Source organism: Myotis daubentonii, chromosome 16 (assembly GCF_963259705.1).
Source record: "Myotis daubentonii chromosome 16, mMyoDau2.1, whole genome shotgun sequence".
Taxonomy (NCBI): Eukaryota; Metazoa; Chordata; class Mammalia; order Chiroptera; family Vespertilionidae; genus Myotis; species Myotis daubentonii.
The window spans coordinates 39763929-39788697 of NC_081855.1; the positions used below are offsets into that span (position 1 = coordinate 39763929).

At 43.3% G+C, this 24769-nt stretch overlaps 1 non-coding gene across 1 annotated transcript; it reads right to left on the reverse strand.

The window, feature by feature from the left end:
* Positions 1-18563: 18563 nt before the first annotated feature.
* LOC132219400 (U6 spliceosomal RNA) lies at positions 18564-18673 on the reverse strand. Its single transcript, XR_009449417.1, has one exon. It is a non-coding gene; the product is annotated as a U6 spliceosomal RNA (small nuclear RNA).
* Between the last annotated feature and the right edge of the window lie 6096 nt (positions 18674-24769).

The window sequence follows — 24769 nt, forward strand, 5'->3', positions numbered from 1 at the left end:
TAGTGTAGGGATTAACACGTGGTCCTATTTCTGGGGCTTGGACACAAATTCGGACTTCAGACTTCTTTATCAATAGCTCTGTGACTCCTGGGTAAGTCACTCAACCTCTCTGTTCTCAGTTTCCCTATTTGTATGGGGATGATAATAATGATGACGATGATGAATGCCTTTGACTAGGATTTTTATAAGGCGTAAATAAGTTTGTTTATCACAGTGAAATATTTGGCACAGTAACAGGATGGATTTCTAGCTAGTTTGCTAAAAAGGGCCAGGCTTGAAGTGGCAAAGAGTAATGATCTTATGGTTCTTTTAGGGAATATTTAACTTTGCCTCATGTCTATTAAACAGATTAAAAGTTCCTTCTGTCTGTCCTGCACCCCTCTCATCTTGCTTCTATCTCTCCTTCCCTGTATCCTTCCTCTTTTCCTCAAAAGTCTAGGGGAAAGAGGAAGAAAAGAGAGAAATTAGCACTCCCGCCAACATTTCATTAATTTAAATTTTTAAAGAACTCTAAGCGACTTTTTGGAGAAGCCTGCATGGCCCTTAGATGACACTAGGGGGCAGCTCTGCTCACAGGTCCCAGCCAGTTCTCCCATCACAGTTATAATGCTGCAAGAAAAAGGTCCGAGATCCCTTCAACTTTGCTCCTGTCCGTTTCGGAAGGATATCCTGGCATGGGCCGGGCACGCTCTCCAATCTCTCAGATGGCAGCAGGAAACAGTTGCTGTCTCCTTTTTGTGGTCGCCCAGAGCCTTGGTGCCAATCCCAGGAACTGGGGCCCCAGGAATGAATGGAGCCTGCAGGAAACACAGGGGCTGAGTCCTCGGGAACCCTCCTTTGTGATATGGATGGACAGGATTGGAAGGAGCCAAGTGGGAGAACCAGGAGGAAAGGAGGCAGAAGAGTGGACATCTCTCCTTCCTTCCCAGCAGCCACAAGGTTGAGTTCATCTCCAAGGTGAGACCCAAGAACAAGGTTGGGTTGTTGTCCTTCCTCACCCTCCCAATCCGGAAATCAGAGAGGGCCTGACTCACTGACCTGAACTTCTCATGGACAGGAAGTTCTCAACAGACAAACCCCTGCCTGCCCAATGGAGGAGGAGGAGAACACCATGACGGTGGGCTGTCCCATGTATGTGGTGCTGTCCCAAGACGGAGTCCAGAGGCCACTGGGTCTGCTAAGGACTATGTAGTAGTTTACTGGGGCTGCAATAATAAAATACCACAGACTAGGTGGCTTAAACAACAAAAATTAATTTTCTTGCAATTATGGAGTCCAAGGTCAAAGTGTTGGCAGTGTTGATATCCTCCACGGCCTCACTCCTTAGCTTACAGGAGGGCTGCCACCTCATCAGATGGCCATGCCACTGCGGGCACCCCAAGTCTCTTCCTCTTCTTTTAAGGACACCAGGCATATCGGATTAGCGCCTCCCCACCCCCAGCAGCCCCATTTTAACCTCTTTAAAGACCTTATCTCCAAATACGGTTACATTCTGAGGTATGGGAGGTGAGGCCTTCATCATATGAACTTTGAGGACACAGTTCCACCCCTCATAGACTGACTCAACTGGGCTCAGGTCTCTTCAACGTCAAGGACAGCTAAAAAGACATTCAGAGATTTCACATCCCCCCATTGGGATGACAGAGGCAAAGAGTAGGGTTGGGGGATTGGAGCCCCCCATGAGGACAAGGGTGGGTTGTCTTTTGGTGGCCAGTGGCAAGACTGGGGAGGACTGTGAAGGTGCTGATTGTGTGAGGAGGATGGTATGAACCATGCCTGGCTTCATGTGGTCAGTGCCCTGCTGTTGGTGGCCATAGCTGGGGGGTGGAAGGAGTGAGGGCATTCCCAGCAGAGGCACAAGGCATGGCCTGAGGGGACCACCTGCAGTAGCCTTCCGGTCTCCTGAGTGGGGACACAGTGCCCTTCTCAGTCTTACCCTCCTGGTATGAGGCCCCTTAGCGTGGCTGGGGAAGGCTGAAGAGAGAGAAAAACATATTCAGGGGCCAGTTCAGGCCAAGGGGACTCGTTAGAAAAGGGACATTTGTACTGCCCAGGGACATCACCAAAGGGCCCTGGCTTGAGAGGAGGGTCTGGAGAATCAGGATCCTCCTTGACCTTTAAACCCTCCTATTGACCTTTTCCCTTCATTTCCCATCTCTGGGGCTACACCTCAAGAGATGACAGCAGTAGCGCAGCCTCCAACAGGATGGTCTAAACATTCCGCCTCTGCCCTGCAGGTGTGGTTCAGCTGGTTGGGCATCATCCTGTGCACCGAATGGTTGCTAGTTCCGTTCCAGGTCACGGCACACACCCAGGTGGAGGGTTCCATCCCTGGTCCGGGTGCATATGCATATGGAAGGCAACCACTCATGTTTCTCACATTGATGTTTCTCTCTCCCTCTTCCTAAGCATGTTCTCATGTGAGGATTAAAGAAGAAAAAAAAAAAATAGATGCCACCTCTTCCCATCTGCTCTGACGTGTGTGTGTGTGTGTGTGTTACACCTGGAGGCAGTAAGGGCTGCACTGGGCAAACTGTCCAGCTCTCCCCACTCCCCATGCCACTCAAGCTGGGGCTCGCTCTCTAGCACTCCCCAGCTTTGGATTAACCTCGCTGTATCCTTCACTGTTCGAACATCTCCCGGAGACCTGGGACAATCTCAGTGCTGCATTCCAAGGCCCCACAAACCCACCCGACTACAAGATGAAAATTCTGAGAAAGCAACCGGAAACTTGGTTGGGAAGACAGCATGATTTTGCTATTCCGAGATAGCTGTGGTATTGGTCGGTCATAGTGATTTTGTGAAGAAAATCTGTTCTTTGAGAAAGTAGGGGCTTTAAAAAACAACAATAACATAAAACTTTAATGATAATAAAAGCTGGGGGGCGGGGGTGGAAGGACGCCAGGAAATAGATTCCTGCAGGATCCAGAGATGACTGTGTCACCCCCAATTCTCTCCTGTTTCTTGGGATGAGCTCAGTTTTTCCTTCCCAGGACCATGCCAAATGTTTCCAAAGGACAGAATATCTATGTCATTTTCCACTGCAGCGGCTGGTGTTAGCAACGTGGTCCCAACATGGCTGAGGGGCAGGAGGGGTGGCTTAAAAGGAAGCAGAGCAGCAGGGGGCTGGGGGCCGGAAGACAACAGGGCCCCAGCCCCCAATACACACACTTGCGTCACACTCTCTGAGGATCTGCAAGTGGGAACCCTTTTGTGGCAGTTTTTCTGGAATGTCAGGTGAGGGGTACGAAGCAGGGAGCACAGGCCAAAGGCTAATTCTGCTATGGGGCTTTGCACTACATTTTCAAAGGTAAAAATAGATCTGCTACTGTGTTTCTTGCTAAATAGGCTCACATCAGGGAAACTAGTGACTTTGAGAAAAACTACAAGGGAAAAAAGCAAGGGAGGGCTCTGGTCCTGGCCTTCCAGACGTTTCCCCTCTGCAGCAAGCCTACTGCAGCTGCCAAATATTTCTGAGAGCATTCCCCACCCATTTTTCCGTAGCCCACACCTTCCCCCATGCCTAGGGGCTACTGGGTAGGTGCAGTTCAAAATGCATTTATGTCTATCAAATAACACACGTTAGTCATAGGAAAAATTTTAAACCACCCAATAATGTAAATAAGAGATAAACTATCACCTGTTATTTAACCACCTGGAGAACATCACTGATAATATTGTCATTTCCTCCTCATCTTTTTTCTTTTTCTGGTTTTGTTTTTCAGTGCATGCTTTAAAAAAATTTTTAAACATAAATGATATACATATTTATATTATATATACACACATGTCTTATATATGTGTATATACATCGTGACTTTTCCGTTTAACTTTAGATCATGAGCATTTTTCCCACGGGAGGCGTGCTTTTGAGAGAATTCCTCAGGCCTCCGAGAAAGCTATGAGGCAGAGCCTGTGGAGACAGGCTGTTTCTCTCTTTCACTCGCTGAGAAAGAACAGGGTGTCAGCGGTCAGGGCTGAGCAGAGGCCTGGATCTTACCCCGGCCTGGTGCTCCCTTCCAGGGTCCGGAGAGCTGTTTGCCTCTCATGCCAAGCTTCCTCCCACGGGACCTTCCGAAGCTTTCCACAGCTCCAACATCAACGACACTTTTGTCCGCTCCACTTGGGGGAGAGGGCTGGATAGTCTGCTTTTTGTGTCCTTCATGGATCCAGCCCAAGTTCGAAAGACCCATGTACTTGCTCAGTTTCCCTAGATGGCTCTGCTCCAAGAATAGCTCAGCAGCCAAGGAAACCAAAATCCCTGCCTCTGCGGGCAGAATGGACAGGCTGTTTTCCTGATACTGTGTGTGTGTGTGTGTGTGTGTGTGTGTGTGTGTGTGTGGAGTCCCAACCTGGGATTTCATTTCTGTGTGATTTCATTTCTGTGATAGCACGAATCAGTCCAGTACATAGTACAGCCCTGCTTTCTTCCCCTGCTCCCCATGCAAATAGATGATCTAGTGCACCCCCCCACCCCTGACTCATCAATAAAAAAGAATTAAGTATTTGTGAATGATTTTTTTTTTTTGCAAATGAATCCAACCAAGAGCTGGACCAGAGCTTTGTTGACATGAAAATAATCAAGGTTTTCATAGATGTATAGTTTCCTCAGGTGTGAGCTATATTGTAGGTAGCAATTTGTTCCTTGTAATGCTAAGTAGCAAGGTTTGCAAATAAATTAGTTTTTTATTGTGATAAAGTAGTTATTACATAAAATGTACCATTTTAACCAGTTTTAAGTGTACAGTTCTATGGCATTAAGCACACTCACGTTGTTGTGCAACCATCACCACCATCTATCTCTATAACTTTTTCACTTTCCCCAAATGAAATTCTATATCCATTAAACAGTAACTCCTCATTCCTCCTCCCCTGGCCTCTGGCGCCCATTATTCTACTTTCTGGAAAATAATTGGTTTTTTAATATAAGTTAGAGGGTATTCTAGGTTATCAGTATCATTCATGTTCATTCATTTATTCATTCATTCATTTAACAAGTACAGAGTGTCCCCCCCCCCCCCAAAAAATGAATGCACACTTTAACAGCTTATAGCTCAATTAATGTTTCTTTCTTTTCAGATTTAATCCATTGGAATTAATAATTATTCAAAGTGTGTATACATTTTTTGGGGACATCCTGTATTTATTAAGTGCCCATGCTGGTAAATAAAACAAAACACCTGCCCATGTGAACATAAATATTTAAATTGACACAGACATTACCAAGATAAAAACAAATGTTTAATTTCCTACATACAGGAGCCACATAAAAATATGAAACCCAAGGGCAAGTTAGGCAGTTGAGACTTATGTATTTTTTTTTTAAATATATTTTTTATTGATTTTTTACAGAGAGGAAGGGAGAGAGATAGAGAGTTAGAAACATCGATGAGAGAGAAACATCGATCAGCTGCCTCCCGCACATCTCCCACTGGGGATGTGCCCGCAACCCAGGTACATGCCCTTGACCGGAATCGAACCTGGGACCATTCAGTCCGCAAGCCGATGCTCTATCCACTGAGCCAAACCGGTTTCGGCGAGACTTATGTATTATCTGAGCTAAGGCACGGGATAAGGGCCTGGGGCTTCAAAGGGGAGAAGGCTAATTCACAGAATAATAAGAGCAGAGCCCTGGCTGGTGTGGCTCCCGTCAGTTGGGTCTCCTGTGCACCAAAGGGTTGCTGGTTGGATTCCTGGTTGGGGCACATGCCCAGGCTGCGGGCTCAATTCCGGTCAGGGTGTGTGTAGGAGGCTGTTGATAGATGTTCTGCTTTCACATTGATGTTTCTCCTCTCTCCCTCTCCCTTCTCTCTCAAAATCAACTAAAATATCTTTTACAAAAATGCTAGTGTTTGGACCCCACTGCAGACCAATGAAATAAACCTCTGGGGGTGAGGCATCAGCTATTTGGGAATTAGTTGTCTGCCCAGCCATACAGATAGGTCATTCAGATAAGTTAGCTCTTGTAGGGCCTACCTATGAATTGCCTCCCCCTCTCTCCTTACTCCAGAATGCATGTAAGCCTCAACTCCCTAGTGAGTCTTTGGATTTCATATTTTTGTGGAACTCCCTATGTGCATCCACAATAAATTTGTGTTCTGTTAACCTGTCTCATGTTAATTTGATTATTAGTCCAGCCAGAAGAACTTAGAAAGGAAAATTATTTCGCCTTTACATTGATAATAGCCAGCCCCCCTATCTATATTCTTTAAATTTTTTTTTAATATATTTTTTATTGATTTTTTACAGAGAGGAAGGGAGAGAGATAGAGAGTTAGAAACATCGATGAGAGAGGAACATCGATCAGCTGCCTCTTGCACATCTCCTACTGCAACCCAGGCACATGCCCTTGACCGGAATCGAACCCGGGACCCTTCAGTCCACAGGCCGACGCTCTATCCACTGAGCCAAACCGGTTTCGGCTATATTCTTTAAATTTTTAAAAAAATTTTTGATTTGAGAGAAACATTGATTTGTTTTTCTACTTATTTATGCATTCACTGGTTGAGTTTTTTTAAAATCCTCACCCAAGGATATGTTTTTATTTCTTTTTTAAAGAGAGAGGAAAGGGAGGGAGAGAGAGAGAGAGAGAAATATCGATGTGAGAGAAAAACATTGATCATTTGCTTCCTGTAAGTGCCCCAACTGGAATTAAACCTGCAACCTAGGTGTGTGCCCTGCCAGGGAATCAAACACACAACCTTGGCATATCAGGACAATGGTCTAACCAACTGAGCTACCTGGCCCAGGCCTCTAAATCCTTTTTTTGGTAGTTAAGGAAGAGATAGAAGTTTTTCTTGAGTCTCCTGCCTTCAGCTCAAAATAACCCACATGCCAAAGTGGCACATTTTGAGGTGGCATATCCTGCTCCCCACTCACAGTGACTCAACTGTGATCTTGAGGACAAGGTGCTTTCCAACTCTCCAACATTCCATTTGGCCATGCTCAACATGTCAGCAGCATCCCTTCCTTGTGGTCAGAACACAGATAGTTGAGCAGTTCCAGGCATTGCAGACATGCACACATCAAGCCAAGAAAGGCATTTCCTCCCATGAGTCTCTGTGTCAGGGGAAAAGCTTTCCTGTAGGTCCTGTTGGCCAGGACCAGACTGTATGCCCACATTCCAGCCTTAAGGAGGCCGAGAGGGACCCCACCCGTGCATGTATTTCATGCACCAGGCCTCTAGTGTAAGCCATAAACTCAGTAAGTTAAATGTTTGACTTTTTGTGACGTCTTTTAATTTCCTCACCAGCTTTTAAAAAATATCGATTTTAGAGAGGATGGGAGAGGAGGAGAGAGACAGAAATATTAATGATGAAAGAGAATCATTGAGCCCTAGCTGGTTTGGCCCAGTGGATAGAGTGTCAGTGAATTACAATTTTGCTTGCTCTGGCATGGTAATTTCCCTCCAATGGTCTTTTTTAAAAATAGTCAATTGAATGTTTATTGATCATCATCTAAATCCAGGGATAGGGCTGGTGATAGACACCTGATGCATAGCATTGATCAAGTGTCATAAGGTACAAAGATCGCCAAATGGAAATTTTTCATGGCCTTGAAAAACAGGGTTTTTATATATAGTTTTATATTACTTTCTTTAGTCCAAATAGCCCAGTGGCCCTGTGTCTAAATATTTCTGTTAGGATGTATTTTGCTCAGTTTTACGAAAGTTCTCCAAGGGCAGTCATGGGCTTTTGAGACAGGAGTTCTGATCTTGATTGGACATTGACAACCTGAAAATGAGAATGTTAGAGTGAGTATCTATTCCAGAAGCAACACAATAAAGTCTGCACAGTAAATTGGTTGTCTGGCCTAACCTAGATAATAAAATATAGCCTGGAAATAGAGATTTGTTGTTGCAGTTATTGATTTTTTTTTGAAGTTCTATTTATTCGGGATTTACTATTTAGGTCAGACATTTGCTGACTCAATTTTGAAGGAATTTGCAAACATCGCTTCCTTGGGCTCTCCCAGCCTGGGGGGAAGGGCTCAGAGGCTTGAATAATGGTGATTGCAATGAGGCTGGTGAAGTGAACTTTTATCTTGCCCTCACCCCCAAGGCGCTGGACCTTTGTTCAGGAGGGAGACACTTCCTAGCCAGTTGGGCCTGCCAGCAATCATTGTCAGCCGAAGTAGGGTGCTTTGTCATGCAACTGTGGGCCAGGAAAATGTGCTTACTCACGTAGCAAGGACTTAACGGGGTAGTTTAGGGCAGCGGTTCTCAACCTGTGGGTCGCGATCCCCTTGGGGGTCGAACGACCCTTTCACAGGGGTTGCCTAAGACCATCGGAAAACACATATATAATTATATATTGCTTTTGTGGTTAATCACTATGCTTTAATTATGTTCAATTTGTAACAGTGAAAATAATCCTGCATATCAGATATTTACATTACGATTCATCACAGTAGCAAAATTACAGTTACGAAGTAGCAACGAAAATAATTTTATGGTTGGGGGTCACCACAACATGAGGAGCTGTATGAAAGGGTGGCGGCATTAGGAAGTTTGAGAACCACTGGTTTAGGGAAACCGTCAAGGCGGCATTAATAGAAGAACTACAAACTTCTTATGTAGTCCAGACAGGAGAGGGTTTTGGAAGAAATTAAGTCCCCATCAAGGAAAGATGTTTGATTTGACATTCTCTAGGAGAAACCAGATGCAATTCCAAGTGAAACCCCTCTCCCCCATCTTTGAAACCAGAGCTCAGTCTTCCCATCTCCCTGGGAAAACCTCAAAGTATTGAGTTCCTGGAGCCACCAGATGCTCTGCAGAAGCAGCGGCAAAGGGGTAGAAGAGAGAGGCTGTAAACATCCTTTTGACACCAGAGGCTTGTGAAATTTGCAAGACACAGAGAGGGAGAAAGAGGCAGAAAGGCTTGAACATTTCTCTAAGGAACGCTGATGGTTGGGGGAAGGGTCTTATTAGAGAAGGGGGTTTAAGGACCAGGGATTGCTTTGCAAGAAAAGAATCCTCTTTCTACTATATCAAAGAATACGCTAGATCAGTGGTTCTCAACCTTGGCTGCACATTAGAATCACCTGGGAATCTTTTTAAAATCCTGATTTCTGGGCCTCATCCTCCGGAGATTCTATTTCTTTGTTACTAATGTTGTGGCCTCACCCCATAACAAAGAAACAGACTTTCCAGAGGATGAGGCCCAGAAATCAGGATTTTAAAAAGATTCCCAAGTGATTCTAATGTGCAGCCAAGGTTGAGAACCACTGCTCTAGACGCTGTTTCTAAATTATCAAAAGAAAAAAAGATTGAACTGTATTCGGGATTTTAGTAGACTTAGTATCTCTTACATGCAGAAACAGCTGGGTGTTTGTGGTTAGGGGCTGGCGGTATACGGAAGGACTGACAATCAGTATACAGCTTGGATATAATCTTACATCCTCTAGCAAACAATCAGAAATATTGGTTCAGTACAAACCCCAGAAATGCCCTCAGAGAAATGGTGAGAAGAACTTTGCAGAATGAATAGTTGAACTTGCCCACATAGTTAGGCTTCTCCTTGAATGTGACACTGAGCAGACTGATATGGGCGGATGGTTTTATTGACTTAAACACCACAGTGTGGCCATTAATGACATTCTTCCCCAAAGAGAAAATAACTTTTGGGAGAGCCCCTTTGTGATAGTCTGAATGTTACTGTCCTCCCCAGCCCCTTACATATGTTGAAAACCTAATGCAGTCACATCACATCTGAAAATAAACAAGTTCTAATTATCAGACCCTTTTCCTGGATCTAACTTTCAGAACCATTGCAAAATTCAGGTGCTAAGACATGTCTTTTCAACAAATGGTGCTGGGACAACGGAATATCTACATGTAAAAGAATTATGCTAAACCCTTATCTTACACCATATACAAAAATTAACTGAAAATGGATTACAGAGCTAAATATGAGAGCTAAAAATTATAAAACTCTTAGAAGAAAACATAGGAGTAAATCTTTAAGATCTTGGGTGAGGCAGTGATTTCTTAGATACGACACCACAAGCATGAATAATAGAAGGAAGCATTTATAAATGGGACTTTATTAAAATTTAAAACTTTTATACTTCATATTACATCATAAAGAAAGTAAAAAAGACAACCCACAGATTGGGAAGAAATTAGCATATTACATAACGGATAAGGGACTTGCATCCAGTATATATAAAGAAAGAAATTTTAAAACTTAATAATAATGACATATAATCTAATGGAAAATGGGCAAAGAATTTGAATAAACATTTCTCAAAGAAGACATACAAATGCCAATAAGCACATAAAAAGATGTTCAACATCACTCAGTCATTAGGGAAATGCAAATTAACACCAAAATGAGTTACCTCTTTATACCCACTAGGATGGCTAGAATAAAAAAGAATAACAAGTACTGATAAGGCTGTAGAGAAAGTGCAACCTTCATTCACTGCTGTCGGGAATGTAAAATGGTGCAATCACTGTGGAAAACAGTTTGGCAATTTCTCAAAATGTTCCCATATGACTCAGCAATTCCACTCCTAGAGAAATGAAAATGTGTGTCCATGCGAAGATTTGCACAGAATGTTCACAGCAGCATTGCTCATCACAGCCAAAAAGTGGAAACAACACAACTGCCCATCAGCTGGTGAATGGATACATAAAGTGTGTTCTATCCATATATGTAATATTAATCATTAATAAAAATGACAGAAGTACTGCTGTGGATGAACCTCAGAAACATCAGGCTAAGTTGAAAGAAGTCAGTCACAAAAGAAAGACCACATACTATATTCTGTTTGTATGGAATGTCTATAAGAGGCAAATCTATAGAGACAGAGGGTAGTTTAGTGGTTGCCGGGGCCTGGGGGAAGGATGGGAAGTGACTTTTGTGGGTACAAGGTTTCTTTTTGAAGTGATGAAATATTCTAAAATTAGATGATGGTGATGGTTGCACAACTCTGTAAGTGTACTGAAGACCATTAAATTGTACTTAAAATGGGTGAATTTTATGGTATGTAAATTATAGCTCATTAAACTGTGTGGGGCTTTTTAGTTGATTTAGAGAGAAGGAGGGAAAGGGAGACGCTCTATCCACTGAGCCAAACCGGCTTAGGGCGATTATTTTTATTTACAGTGTTCATGGAGACAACCCCACATGCCTGGGTTTTTGCTTTCATGTTCTAAATTTCAGTCCTCATATGTCAATAAAGTGGTTTAAACATAAATAAATACCCCTGCCTGGTATGGCTCAGTTGGTTGGGTGTCATAGCATGTACCAGGATGGTTACTGGTTCAATTCCCAGTCAAGGACACATGCCTGGGTCCAGGGCTCCATCCCTGGTAGGGGCAGCAAATCACATAGATGCTTCTCCCACTCTCCATTCCTCTCTGTCTAAAAAATCAATAAACTATTCTTTAAAAAAAGTAAGTAAATAAAAATAATAAATTTCAGCCCTCTTTGGAAAAGAACATAAAAGAGAAAGTGTTATAATATCACTATTGTGCAACCATCATAGTAGTAATTCATTCATGCAATAACCATCAATAGATGCGAAAATTGGTGAGTGAAAGCTGAAGGATTAAGAGCATAATACACAGTAGAAACCAAGATGGCGGCATAGGTTAATGCCGGAGATTGCTGCCTCGAACAACCACTTCAAAAAAGAACAACTAAAGACAGAACGGACATCATCCAGAACCACAGGAAGGCTGGCTGAGTGGAAATTCTACAACTAGGAGGAAAGAGAATATCATACCCAGACTCAGAGGAGGCGCAGTGCTGAAGTGAAATACTCAGGTGCGGAGTGCGCACTCGGAGGGGGCTGGCGGCGGAGGGCGAGGTTGTTGTTTTCAATCAGGAGGGAGTTTCAGACTCTGAGCTCCAGATCTGGGTGAGTCTCTGGGGACCCAGACTCAAACGGGAGAAGTGGGACTGTCTGGCTTCGGTCAGAACTCGAAGGCAGCTTTCTCTCCGAGGTTTGCAGCCATTGCTGGGACTCTGAGAGGCAGAGCCCCTAGGGAAGGAACTGAGAGCAGCCATAACTGCTCGCTCCGCCCGCCCTGTTGATCCCTGGGAACCTGCCCCGCCCAAGCCCTGCACAGAACCATTTGCCGGATAGCCTCAGGCAAAGGCTAGATTAGCACCGCCTTAGAGATCCAGCACAGAAGCTCTCCCACTGCAGACACAGCTGACTCTCATAGCCAGTTAGCCTGGAGGTCAAATCACCCCTGGTATTACCGACAACAATCAAGGCTTAACTACAAGACTGTGCACAAAGACCACTAGGGGGTGCACCAAGAAAAGATAAAAAAATGCGGAGACAAAGAAACAGGACGCAAATGTCAGAAATGGAAGATATAGAGCTCAAAACTACACTTTTAAGGTCTCTCAAGAACTGTCTAGAAGCTGCTGATAAACTTAGTAAGGCCCTCGAAAAGACTGGTAAGACCGCCGATAAATGTAGTGAGATCCTCAAGAAATCTAATGAGACCCTCGATGTTGTGATAAAGAACCAACTAGAAATTAAGCATACACTGACTGAAATAAAGAATATTATACAGACACCCAACAGCAGACCAGAGGAGCGCAAGAATCAAGTCAAAGATTCGAAATGCGAACAAGCAAAAAACACCCAACTGGAAAAGCAAAATGAAAAAAGAATCCGAAAATACGAAGATAGTGTAAGGAGCCTCTGGGACAGCTTCAAGCGTACCAACATCAGAATTATAGGGGTGCCAGAAGATGAGAGAGAGCAAGATATTGAAAACCTATTTGAAGAAATAATGACAGAAAACTTCCCCCACCTGGTGAAAGAAATAGACTTACAGGTCCAGGAAGCGCAGAGAACCCCAAACAAAAGGAGTCCAAAGAGGACCACACCAAGACGCATCATCATTAAAATGCCAAGAGCAAAAGACAAAGAGAGAATCTTAAAAACAGCAAGAGAAAGAAACTCAGTTACCTACAAGGGAATACCCATACGACTGTCAGCTGATTTCTCAACAGAAACTTTGCAGGCCAGAAGGGAATGGCAAGAAATATTCAAAGTGATGAATAGCAAGAACCTACAACCAAGATTACTTTATCCAGCAAAGCTATCATTCAGAATTGAAGGTCAGATAAAGAGCTTCACAGATAAGGAAAAGCTAAAGGAGTTCATCACCACCAAACCACAGTATTATATGAAATGCTGAAAGGTATTCTTTAAGAAGAGGAAGAAGAAGAAAAAGGTAAAGATACAAATTATGAACAACAAATATGCATCTATCAACAAGTGAATCTGCCGAAACTGGTTTGGCTCAGTGGATAGAGCGTCGGCCTGCGGACTGAAAGGTCCCAGGTTCGATTCCGGTCAAGGGCATGTACCTTGGTTGCGGGCACATCCCCAGTGGGAGATGTGCAGGAGGCAGCTGGTCAATGTTTCTCTCTCATTGATGTTTCTAACTCTCTATCTCTCTCCCTTCCTCTCTGTAAAAAATCAATAAAATATATTTAAAAACAAAACAAAACAAAAAAAACAAATAAACAACAACAAGTGAATCTAAGAATCAAGTGGATAAATAATCGGGTGATCATAATAGAATCAGGGACATAGAAAGGGAATGGACTGACTATTCTTGGGGGGGGAAAGGGGTGTGGGAGATGTGGAAAGAGACTGGACAAAAATCGTGCACCTATGGAAGAGGACAGTGAGTGGGGAGTGAGGGCGGAGGGTGGGGCGGGAACTGGGAGGAGGGGAGTTATGGGGGGAAAAAAGAGGAACAAATGTAATAATCTGAACAATAAAGATTTAATTAAAAAAAAAGAGCATAATACACAGTCTCAAAATCTCTTTCCACAAAATACTTATTAATTGTGCAAAGAGCAAATAATAACTTTGAGTGAAGAAACCTGGCAGACACCATTCTGACCAATGGTCAAAGTTAACATCACCAGCCCTGGCCAGTAGCTCAGTTGGTTAGAGCACTGTCCTGATATGCCACGGTTGTGGGTTCCATTCCTGGTCAGGGCACATACAAGAATCAACCAATGAGTGCACAAATAAGTGGAACAACAAATCTCTCTCTCTCTCTCTCTCTCTCTCTCTCTCTCTCTCTCTCTTTCTCTTTCTCTCCTTTACTCTCTCTCTTTAAAGTCAATAATAAAAAAAAGAAACGGCTTAGAAAAAAGTTAACATCACCAGTAATGGGACAAATGGCCACCATATGCCTTCTGATATGATGTACTAAGAACAAATGCACAAACTGAATCTAATCATGAGAAAAGCATCAGATGTACCCAGACTGTGAGGGACATTTTACAAAATAACTGACTCCTCCTTATGAAAGACAGGGCAAGACAGAAACTTTTTCCAGATGGAAGAGGACTAGGAAGACATGAACGACAACAGTGCACCACGTGATCTGGGGGTTCCTTTTGTTATAAAAGACCTCATTGGGAACAACTGGCAAAACCTGAAAGCGCCGTGTAGGTTAGCTAATACAGTATTGTATGAAGGTTACATCTTCTGATTTAGATAATCTCACTGTGGTTATGTTGCCAAATGAGCCCTGGTTTTTAGGACACACACCCTTAAAAGTGTTTATCGGTAAAGGGGAGATGTGTCAGCAACTTATTCTCAAATGTCTCAGGGAAAAGCTCTGATATACAGAAAATGATAAAGCAAATGTGGTAACATGTTAGCATTTGGGGAATGTGGGTGAAGGCAGCATAGGACCTCTTTGTACTATTCCTGTAATCTGTTGTAAGTCTGCAACTATGCCAGAAATGTTATAAAACGTTCAACTACCTTCTGCCTCTGGATAGTAAAGCTATTACTGGATGCCATTTGTGGCACCCAGGCAGTCTAGTCAACAGGTGAAAACAGGTCAAAAGGATTTTGAGTCATTAGGATCTCTTACCTTTATATCCATTCTCTCTACAAGGCCCATCCTTTTGCAAAGGTCTAGGTAAATTTGATTTATATGACTTTATAAATTCTATATATTAGGATGTATGTTTGGTTACATATATTTCAAAAATAATAGTGGCTTAAAATGTAATTGCAGCCTCATGATCCAAGCTGGCCACTCAAGCTCCGGACAGCACATCGGCATCTTTCTTGTCAGTAGGAACTAGGAAGGAGCCAAGAAGGGTACCACCTTTAAGGACATTTTCTGGACACTGCACCCAACAGTTCTGGTTACATCTCTTTGCTCCAGGACAACTTCTGGCTGCAAGAGAAACTATAAATTGCAGTCTGGGCAGCCTCATTCCATCAAAAAATCAAGGAGGGAAGAGAATGGATATTTGGGTGTATCACAAGCCTATATGCCAAAGCAAGAGGAAAATAATCAATAAGGAAAACCTTGTAATTATGATGTAAGTGGCAATACTGGGTCTGCCTGGTGGCATAGAGAATATTAGGTTTGGGGATGGATGGCCTAGCACATGGAAGTGGAGACACAACCCTGAGAATGCTCTTAGAAAGTAGGATGAAATACAGTTAAGATCTCAGTTTAAGAGCTGTGGTGTAAGTGAGTAAGACTCCAACTGAACAGGGAGAAAGGGAAGAGAAGGAAGACAAGAGGCAGGGAAGGAAGGGGTGAGAGGGGCCAAGCTAGGGAGAGATCAGGAATAACAGGATGGTCAAGTTCAGCAGCTCCAGCCGGCCTGAGGCTGGCTCTTCTGTCCCTGGGGCTGTGGCCTCTTACTTATCGGTAAGGAGAGTTCTGGGAGGGACAGCTTTATCTGATGTAAGGATCCATCCATCATCCACTTGCAATTGTCATTTGTAGTGTTGGAGACTCTCTTGACTTCAAATAAAGCCTTTCTGTAACTAGATCAGGTGAGTGAACACGGGGTAAGATGGCCAGAAAAAAAAAAAAAAAAAAAAAGGCTACACTGAAAAGAAACCCAACTGTGTGCAAGGAGGGATTTTAGTAACTCCTGACATATCAACCCATGGCCTTGCTGCTGTCTTCTGGGACATAATGGCTGATATGATTGGAGGGCCACTGTTGTGGCTCTGAGGAGACCTGCTGAATACTGTAAAGCTGGTCATAAGGCTTTGGAGTCAATAGATTTATTTTTTTAGGCCCTTTATAGGAAAACCTTTTCTTGTGAGGACAATCATAAGGGATATTTTCCTTTCAGCCAAGCCTTTGGAGTGAAAAGATGTGTTTAGGTAAAATTATGCACTTGAAGTTTCGGAGGGGATGGGCAAGTTTGTTCACAAGCACTTCATCTCTGGTAAAATGTTTACATTATCGCATCCTACAACTGGAAGAGACCTTTCTCTCTGGGTATAAATATTTCTACAGAGGGCTGCAGAGATTAGAGTTTGCTTTGTTTATAGAAATTGGCTCCACCCCACTCATGAGAATTTCACGATTGTAGACCCTGTGCCAAATAATTTCAAAATCTAACGCTGGTGAGTTTTTGCAGGTTTTGCAAAAACAGTTTGCAAATCTGGATGCACATCCCTTTGATGAGTTTAGGCTGCGAGATCGAGATAGAGGGCTTGTAGCTGATCTCAGGAAATCATTACCCCGTGTCCCCAAACTGTTCTTTGGAAAGAACGAGGGGAACCAAGATGCTAACCGAAGCAGTGACCAGGCAGTGGGAAAGTTCTGATGTCTCTGAGTCTAGACCCAAGCGATCAAACAAACTGCTCGGCCTATTAAAAACACATTGAAGGCAACACATTTCTGTGTCGTAACATGTGAGAGGGCAGGCTGCCAAGTACTTGGTTATGAATGTGGAATCCATGAAAGAAAAAAAAAGCCTTTGCACTTTGTCACTCTCCTCAGACTGGATTAACCCTATGGCATCAGAAATGGCAGAGAGATGCACTCGGGTCACTTAAACAGGGAGGTTTCGTTCCCTGCAGGGACTTTAGGTAAAAATGGCAAATGGCTTCAGGGAGCGCTCTTATGTATGTAACTGGCCTGTAGGTAGAAAGTGTGTGGAAAACCTTCCCGGACCTTTCTAGGGAAGAGAAAGATTCAAGTTAAGCTAAATAGAACAGAAAATGCCTAAGGGTTGTTTTTTCCCTTAAACTGAAATTTGACTTATAATTAAGACATACTTTGTTTTTTAGAAAGACCGCAGGGGCCTTTTTTTTTTTTCCTACCTGGTTCTTAGCCAAAATCCTCATGACTCCATTTTTTTTTTTTTTTTTTTTGGTGATATTAGAAGAGCAAAATCCTTAATCACTAAATGGAGGGAATTTAAAGACCATTTAGTCCAACACCCCAATTTGTTGGGCAGGAAGACCCAAGGAAATGAAATAATTAGCCCAAGATCTCATGGTAAGCCGAGGCCAAGTCACTCACCTCCCCCCCCACCCCCCAATATATTTTTATTGATTTCAGAGAGGAAGGGAGAGGGAGAGATAGAAACATCAGTGATGAGAGAGAATCACTGATTGGCTGCCTCCTGCACTCCCCACACTGAGGATTGAACCTGCAACCCTGGCACGTGCCCCGACCGGGAATCGAACCGTGACCTCCTGGTCCATAGGTCAATGCTCAACCACTGAGCCACGCCGGCGGGGCCAAGTCACTCATCTTTGAGTCTGGGCTTTTCCCAGCACATCCAACACCTCCAGAGAGCAGGCTTCCATGTGAGGATTCATCACCGAACTGCATGCCTCTTGCTGTCTCTACTGAATGCAAAGCTCCACTCAGCTTACAACTTCCCAGAAATATGGGAGTTGGGCTTGTGGGCCCTGAATGCTACTTCCAGTTGCAATAGAATCTAGGATGAAAAACTCTGTTCAGACACATTGTTCTGAGTGCCGTTTTCCTGCAGAAGAAATCTTGGTTCAATTGCAAATGCTTGTGTTTCTGGTTTGTTTTGTTTGCTTGTTTGATATGAGTTATTAACTGGAATATGGGAGATGAAAGGCAGGAAGAAAAATAAATGAGTGTTAACCAAAGCCTTTGAAAGTAGTAAGAGCTAACCTCATTGCAGGCATACTCTATCCAAGCCATGGTTTGAGATGCCTGTAATCCTCACAGCAACCAACGGAAAGGCTCTTTTATCATTCCCATTTTACAGATGGGGAAACTAGAGTAGAAGGTGGGGGGACTTCCCAGGGTTTTCTGATTATAGGAAGTAGCTGGGCCTCGGGGCAGCGTTTGTGCTTCACAGACAATGGGACTCCAGGCACCACATATGTTATTCTTCTCTAGACCTATCTTTAGAGGTATGGATTCTGCCTTCAAGTTGGCTCCTTCCTCTTCAACAGCTCTGTGGCCTTTATTTCCTTCCTGCTCTGCTGATTCAGGACCCCAGGAAGCCTAGCTTCCTGTCATGATCAGTGTGAGGACTGCCTGCAGAGATGCACACTCAGCAAAGTGGAGCCAGCAAAAGGTCAGAGCGCCCGAGGCAAAGGCAGCCCCACAGAGGTGCCTGTGCAAGCTCACACAGGGAAGCTATCTGACTGGGAGGGAGATGGAAGGGGGTGAATCATAAGAAAGAACTGAAAACCAAAAACAACATGGATGAGCTTGGGGGACATTATGCTGCATGAAATAAGCCAGACCCAGAAAGACAAATACTGTGTGGTCTCACTTATATATGTGGGATCTGAAAATAGTCAAACATTTAGAACCAGAAAGTAGAACTTTGCGTGTCATCCTTGCGCAGGGGCCATGCTAATCTTCTCTGTATCGTTCCAATTTTAGTATATGTGCTGCCGAATCGAGCAGAAAGTAGAACTTTGGCTGCCAGGGGATGAGAGGTAGGGGGAATGGGAAGATGTTGATAAAGGGCACAACTTTCATTTATAAGGTGACAAGTTCTGGGGATCCACTATATGACATGGTGACTATAGTTAACAGTACTGTATTGTACACTTGAAATTGTTAAGAGAGTAGATTTTAAGTGGTTTCACCCCACCCCAGGCCCCGAAAGAGGTAACTATGTAATTTGATGGATATATTAACTTGGTTGTGGTAATCATTTCACAGTGTATACATATATTAAATGATCATATTGTCCACCTTAAAAGTATCACTTTGTACAACCCAGAAAAAATTAGCAAGAAACAACTACTTCCCTACCTGGTTGAAAACTACCTTTTTTCTTATTTTCTAGCTTAATTGCATCATTGTCTGAGAATGTACTCTGTATGATTTATATCACTCAAAATTTGCCGAGACTTGCTGTATTGTCTAGTATTGTCATAAACATTCCATGCACACCTAACAAGAACTTGTGATGTGCAGTAGTGGGTACAGTACTCTCTGCAGAGAGGGCAAAAGTAGGTCTACAGTTGTGAGTATAGGAAACTCAGAGTTTTTGTACTATTATTATATTATTTTTCCATACAAACAACTGTAAACATATGGATATACCATGTTTTTTAATCCATTCATTTGTTGATGGACACTTGGATTTCTTCTACCTTTTGGCTATTGTGAAAAAGGCTCCTATGAACATGCGTGTACAATATCTGTCTGAATCCTTCCTTTCAATTCTTTTGGGTGTACACCCAGAAGTGGGATTGCTGGGTCATATGTTAATTCTGTTTAATTTTTTTTAAAAAATATATTTTATTGATTTTTCACAGAGAGGAAGGGAGATAGAGAGTTAGAAACATCGATGAGAGAGAAACATCCATCAGCTGCCTCCGGCACATCTCCCACTGGGGATGTGCCCGCAGCCCAGGTACATGCCCTTGACCGGAATCGAACCTGGGACCTTTCAGTCCACAAGCCAACGCTCTTCTATCCACTGAGCCAAACCGGTTTCGGCTGTTTAATTTTTTAAAAAAATATTTTTATTGATTTCAGAGAGAAGGGAGAGGGAGAGATAGAAACATCAATGCTGAGAGAGAATCATTGATAGGCTGCCTCTAGCAGGCCCTCAGGCTTGTGCCCTTGACCAGAATCAAACTGGGGATCCTTTAGTTTGCAGGCCGGCTCTGTACACTGAGCCAGACTCGCTAGGGCTCTTTTTTTTTTTTTTTTTTTTTTTATTAATCTTCACCTGAGGATATTTTTCCATTGATTTCTAGAGAGAGTAGAAGGGGAGGGGGAGAGACAGAGACAGAAGTATTGATGTGATTGGTTGCCTTCCACACACTGAGGTTATGTGCCCTTGACCAGAATTGAACCTGGGACCCTTCAGTCCACAGGCTGATGCTCTATCCACTGAGCCAAACCAGCTAGGGCAATTCTGTTTAATTTTGTGAGGAACAGCCACAGTGTTTCCCATAGTGGCTGCACCATTTTATGTTTCTACTAGCAATGCGCAGGGTTCTGATTTCTCCACATCCTTGCCAAAACTTGTTATTTCCTGTGCTGTTTTTTTTAATTTTTGATAATAGCTATCCTCATGGGTGTGAGGTGATACTTACTCTTGACTCGAGTTGTCCAAAGCCCAGGGACCTCGGGCACAAGAATTTCAGCATCTCCTCCCTGTTCTGTCTACCTTTGGTAGTTTTTCACTTTTGTTAAACCTTCCAGATGTGTTCAAGCATAGGTTTTTGAAAAATATATTGTCCGTTTTAAGTCTGAATCACCTGGACTACCATTACTTCTTTTCTATATCTCAAGTAGAAATGAAGTTGAGCTAAAAAGTAGAAGGGGTGTGGTAAGATTCCAAGGATTCAATATTTCTTTCTTCTTTTTTTTTTAAACTCATGTTATCTCCCACTACTATATTTTAAGTGACTTAGAAATAGATATATTTTTTTAATAATATATTTTTATTGATTTTTTACAGAGAGGAAGGGAGAGAGATAGAGAGTTAGAAACATCGATGAGAGAGAAACATCGATCAGCTGCCTCCTGCACATCTCCTACTGGGGATGTGACCGCAACCCTGGTACATGCCCTTGACCGGAATCGAACCTGGGATCTTTCAGTCCGCAGGCCGACGCTCTATCCACTGAGCCAAACCGGTTTCCGCAGAATAGATATCTTGATGGAGTACTTACAGTGGCTCAAATTAATGAGCAGTGAATTCTTGTTGGATTAAATAGGAAGAAAAAGAAAATCCAGGAAGGAAAAAGGAGGGGGAAAAGTAGAAAGGAAGAGTGAAGATGGATTCGAGGGGAATCAGACTTGGGAAGAGGTAGAAGAAAAGAAAAAGGTAAAAACAGGGAAGAACAAAATTCAAGGGAACTCTCTTTAGTTTCTTTTTTTTTTTTAATTAAATCTTTATTGTCCAGATTATTACATTTGTTCCTCTTTTTTCCCCCCCCATAACTCCCCTCCTCCCAGCTCCCCCCCCACCCTCCGCCCTCACTCCCCACCCACTGTCCTCTTCCATAGGTGCACGATTTTTGTCCAGTCTCTTCCCGCATCTCCCACACCCCTTTCCCCCCCAAGAATAGTCAGTCCATTCCCTTTCTATGTCCCTGATTATATTATGATCACCAGATTATTTATTCACTTGATTCTTAGATTCACTTGTTGATAGATGCATATTTGTTGTTCATAATTTGTATCTTTACCTTTTTCTTCTTCTTCCTCTTCTTAAAGGATACCTTTCAGCATTTCATATAATACTGGTTTGGTGGTGATGAACTCCTTTAGCTTTTCCTTATCTGTGAAGCCCTTTATCTGACCTTCAATTCTGAATGATAGCTTTGCTGGATAAAGTAATCTTGGTTGTAGGTTCTTGCTATTCATCACTTTGAATATTTCTTGCCATTCCCTTCTGGCCTGCTAAGTTTCTGTTGAGAAATCAGCTGACAGTCGTATGGGTATTCCCTTGTAGGTAACTGGGTTTCTTTCTCTTGCTGCTTTTAAGATTCTCTCTTTGTCTTTTGCTCTTGGCATTTTAATGATGATGTGTCTTGGTGTGGTCCTCTTTGGATTCCTTTTGTTTGGGGTTCTCTGCGCTTCCTGGACCTGTAGGTCTATTTCTTTCACCAGGTGGGGGAAGTTTTCTGTCATTATTTCTTTAAATAGGTTTTCAATATCTTGCTCTCTCTCATCTTCTGGCACCCCTATAATTCTGATGTTGGTGCGCTTGAAGCTGTCCCAGAGGCTCCTTACACTATCCTCGCATTTTCGGATTCTTTTTTCATTTTGCTTTTCCAGTTGGGTGTTTTTTGCTTGTTCGCATTTCGAATCTTTGACTTGATTCTTGCGCTCCTCTGGTCTGCTGTTGGGTGTCTGTATAATATTCTTTATTTCAGTCAGTGTATGCTTAATTTCTAGTTGGTTCTTTATCACAACATCGAGGGTCTCATTAGATTTCTTGAGTATCTCACTACATTTATCGGCGGTCTCACCAGTCTTTTCGAGGGCCTTACTAAGTTTATCGGCAGCTTCTAGACAGTTCTTAAGAGACCTTAAAAGTGTGGTTCTGAACTCAATATCCTCCATTGACAGTTTTGTCCTGTTTCTTTGTCTCCGCATTTTTTATGCTTTCTTGGTACACCCCCTACTGGTCTTTGTGCGCAGTCTTGTTGCCTTTAAGCCTTGATTGATGTCGGCAATACCGGGGGTGATTTGACCTCCAGGCTAACTGGCTATGAGAGTCCGCTGTGTCTGCAGTGGGAGGGCTTCTGTGCTGGATCTCTCGGGCGGTGCTAATCTAGCCTTTGCCTGAGGCTATCCGGCAAATGGTTCTGTGCAGGGCTTGGGCGGGGCGGGTCCCTGGGGATCTACAGGGCAGGCGGAGCAAGCAGTTATGGCTGCTCTCAGTTCCTTCCCCAGGGGCTCTGCCTCTCAGAGTCCCAGCAACCGCTGCAAACCTCGGAGAGAAAGCTGCCTTCGAGTTCCGACCGAAGCCAGACAGTCTCGCTTCTCCCGTTTGAGTCTTGGTCCCCAGAGACTCACCCGGATCTGGAGCTCAGAGTCTGAAACTCCCTCCCGATTGAAAACAACAACCGCGCCCTCCGCCGCCAGCCGGCTCCGTGCGTGCACTCAACACCTGAGTATTTCACTTCAGCACTGCGCCTCCTCTGAGTCTGGGTATGATATTCTCTTTCCTCCTAGTTGTAGAATTTCCACTCAGCCAGCCTTCCTGTGGTTCTGGATGATGTCCGTTCTGTCCTTTAGTTATATCTCTGAAGTGGTTGTTCGAGGGCAGCAATCTCCAGTGTTAACCTATGCCGCCATCTTGGTTTCTCCCCAGAACTCTCTTTAGTTTCACCAAAGTCTTGCAGCCAATGATTTTCTAGAAACTCACAGTTTCTACTTCTTAACAATAACAACAAGAAATCCTTTATTGTTCCTTCCTTACCAACCATTCACTAATTTTCATGATTGGTTGTGGAAAAGGCAATTCATTCATTCACTCAACAAATACTTATTAAGTATGTATTTTTTGCCAAACTCTGTTCTGGACACTGAAGATAGGCACAATAAAAAAAAATATATTCAGAAGTCCTTGCCTTCATGAGCTTCCAATTCTAGTGGGCTATAGTAGCTAAGCCATAGTAATTAAGATGCAAAATGCTATAACAAATAGATCACAAGTTCTCAGTGGGTTAGCATACTAAAGGCCTGTTGTCTGGTCTGATCAGCTTAGAGTCCAATGCATGTGTATTTGATTAGGCAGACTTCCACGTGCTCATTTAGAGTCACACTTTTGCTCTAAGTCCATTTGCAAGAACTAGTGACATGGCCCAGTTAGATTAGATGCAAGGGCAGCTAGGAAACCTAATTTTCAGCAACAAGCACACGTCTTTGGTGATCAGCAAGCTAACACTTCATATGGAGAGAGACAGACAAGAAACCCAATAGCTGAACAAGTTACTTATTATGTTAGAAGGCGATGAATGCTATGGGAAACAAAAAAGCAGGGGAATATAGAATGGTGTTGAAGAATATTGAATTTTATATCGAATGATGAGAAAGGGACTCACTGAGGTGAGCAAAGGCTTTAAGGATGTGAAGGAGTGAGCCACTTGGATATTATGGCTGAACTGAGCCAGAGGTAGAGAGGTGGCAGATGAAGACAATCAAAGAGATGAGAAGAGACAAAATGTATGAGACTCCAGTTTCTCCTTTCAATGAGTGGAAATTAGAGAGCCATATGCAGAGGTGGGAAAAGGACTTGATTTAGCTGTATCAATACCAGTGTTGGCAGCTACGTTGAGAATATACCAGATGGGAGCCAAGTGGAGACTGTAGTGAATTGGACCAGAGTGGCCACAATGGAGGTGATGGGAAATGGTCAGATGCCGAATATTTTACAGGCAAACCAGGATTTGCAGATGAATTGGAGGTGGAGTTTGAGAAAAAGACAGAAGGGAATGTAGCCTCAGCAATTTTAAGGATGTAGTTTCTAATAACAAAGCTGAGGAAGACCATGGTGGAGCATGTCTGTAGGGGAGATCAAGAATTCACTCCTGGCCCTGATGGTGTGGCTCAGTGGATGAGCGTGGACCTATGAACCAGGAGGTCACGACTGGATTCCCGGTCATGCCGGGGTTGTGGGCTTGATCCCCACCCAATTGGGGGTGGGCATGAGACAGTCTATCAGTGATTCTCTCTCATCACTGATGTTTCTATCTCTCTCCCCCTCTCCCTTCCTCTCTGAAATCAATAAAAATAAAAAAATAAAAAAATAAAAGAATTCACTCCTGGAATGCTGAGTTTGGGATGTGTAGGAGAGAGCCACGTGGAGATGCTGTTGGATAAGAGTGAAGCTCAGGAGAAAGCTATTGGCTAGAGCTTTAGGTCTGAAGTCCTTCCTCACTCATGGTAATGATGGTATTTAAATGCCTTGAGACTGAAGGAATGACGAGTGTGCATTTGAAGAAGAGACCCGGGACTGAGACTTGTGGCCATGAAGGGAATGGAGAGGGAAAACGAGGAACAGCAAGTGGAGTGATTGAG